This window comes from Limulus polyphemus, unplaced genomic scaffold, assembly GCF_000517525.1.
Source record: "Limulus polyphemus unplaced genomic scaffold, Limulus_polyphemus-2.1.2 Scaffold8174, whole genome shotgun sequence".
In the NCBI taxonomy this organism is placed as follows: domain Eukaryota; kingdom Metazoa; phylum Arthropoda; class Merostomata; order Xiphosura; family Limulidae; genus Limulus; species Limulus polyphemus.
The window spans coordinates 8,844-11,507 of NW_013673784.1; positions in this window are offsets into that span (position 1 = coordinate 8,844).

Sequence of the window (2,664 nt, forward strand, 5' to 3'; positions counted from 1 at the left end):
ATTTCAACAATATTTTCTTTGTTATATCTCTTCTATAACATTTTCTATATCATATCCATTTCAATAATATTTTATATATTATATCAATTTCAATAATATTTTCTTTATTATATCAATTTCTATAATATTTTCTATATCATTTCTATTCCAATAATATTTTCTTTATTATATCAATTTCAATAATATTTTCCTTATTATATCAATTTCAATAATATTTTCTTTATCATATCTATTTCAATAATATTTTCTTTATTATATTTATTTCAATAATATTTTCTATATTATATCAATTTCAATAATATTTTCCTTATTATATCAATTTCAATAATATTTTCTTTATTATATCTATTTCAATAATATTTTCTTTATTATATCTATTTCAATAATATTTTCTTTATTAGATCTATTTCAATAATATTTTCTTTATTATATCTATTTCAATAATATTTTCTTTATTATATCTATTTCAATAATATTTTCTTTATTATATCTATTTCAATAATATTTTATTTATTTACTCCAGTCCTCTCTTAACATACAAATTCAGATTCTGTTCTACTAATTTAGTCATTCGTAATTTGATGGTGTTTTGACATCCATATATACCTGTTTTCATATAGTGCCATTATGGAAAAGGACAACGCGTTTTCATCTTAATCAATCTTTAATTAATATTCATGAATCATGCAGCGCGTGCACGTCGTCAGAGAATATGACGACTTAGAAGCTACGTCGTTGCTGCATAGTCTTTAAAGTTGTGTAGGAAACAAAAGAAAGAGGCTTCTTAAAAAGTAATTTAGTGACCATTGTCATCCTTTTGATTAAACGAACGTTCATTATTTCTTCAGAAAATACAGTTTGAAATAATTCGGTCTAAATAATTAAAACGTCGGAAAAATGCTGCAGCTGCTTTTTTACCCAATTTAAAAGTACGTTAATTCTAATAATCAAATCAACGTGGAAATTGAATGTTTATAAACATTTTTTTCTGTTTTCAAATAAAAAAAAATTGATGATACATAAAACAAAAAGAAACAAAAAACCGAGACTTTTTCCTTTTTATATGATTAATCTTTTTTGTTATTAATATTCAAGTCTTAGTTTCACGTATTCTAAGTAGTGAAAAATATACACTGTAACGTATAAAAAATAACTAAAGAATTATATAGTTTTTCTTTATTTTTGATATTCACGCAAATATATAAACGGGGCTATCTACACTAGTTGTCCTTATTTTTGAACTGATAGACTAGAGCGAAGGCCACAAGTTATTGTTACACACTCTTTAAGAAAACGTTTGAACTACTTTAATCGAATAGTGGGCTGTGACTGCTACACTTATAACGCACCCAAACGGCCCTCGCAAACAAGCTTTATAGCGCGATTTTATAGAAGTGGGATGAGAACCATGGACTTTTTGACTCACTCTAGGGCACGCTAAATCAGGCCACACCCAAACAACAAAGAATATTTTTTTATAATGATTTTAATATATAAAGTTTAACCCGTAAAAAAGTTAAAATATTTATGTGTATAATTAGAATACAGTTTCGTTTGATTGATTTTTAATATTTAATATTTGATATTTACTGAAAAAAGTTTCAAATGCATTTAGGAGGTTTTAGGGATTACACAAAGGAAATTTGAGATTTTTGAGATGACGAAAAGTATTTTTAATTTTAACATGGAAATTAATTTGCACACCGGCTAGTCAAAACAAATACTCAATATATTCATGGACAAATCTTTATTTTATTTTATGAAAAATATTTCTCTAAGAAATATAACTTTTTGTGTGTGAAAGACCTGTAATATTAGTTGCAAGACTGCCAAATTTCGTGAAGATATACCCATAATACTGAGATTTATAAGTATTAAATTTATAAAGACTTTAAACGAGTACAAAAGCTCACGTGACTCGGTCAAATTGTCCGACCCCGTGTTGGGAGAGTAACCGAATGGCGGGATTGATTACTACATTTATAACACACCTACTAATGAAGTGTCTAAAAATATTGAGTAACATATCACAGGTCGAGCACCTCGGAAATCCTAAGCTATATGACGCACTCAATCCTTTGATAAATTACACAAATAGTTACATAAGTGTCACACATACACACACACACACACACACACACTTAATAGGAGTTTAGTTATATATTTTGGACTCTGAAATCATACCCCCGTTGTAAAGCTTTAGCGCTAACCCAGAATGTCTGTACCTCGCAAATAACCAACTCAACGGATCTCAGTAACTTCAAATAATACGTGAACAGTTTTTACTCAGCAGAGTGAAAGTAATACTGAAGCCTACATTCTGTAATATAACCACTAGATCGTCAAGGAATTAATGTTTTGGAACACTTTCATTAACCACGTTCCAAAAAAGTACATCACGTATACTAGTTAAACGAACTGCCTAAACATCACGTTAGTGTAGCCTATATAATGTGTAAAGTTTAGTATACTCTAATCCCCCATAATGATGGCACACGGCGAGACACACATTCGGCATGTAAAGCTGTTTGAATACAAGAAAAGAAACAAAGCCTTTGTAGCCAAAAAAATATCAAAGAAGTTTATGTAAATGTTTTGAACGTTCGTAAGTGTCAACGATGGTTTAGAAAATTTCATTCAGGTGACTTTAACCTTAAAGGGGCC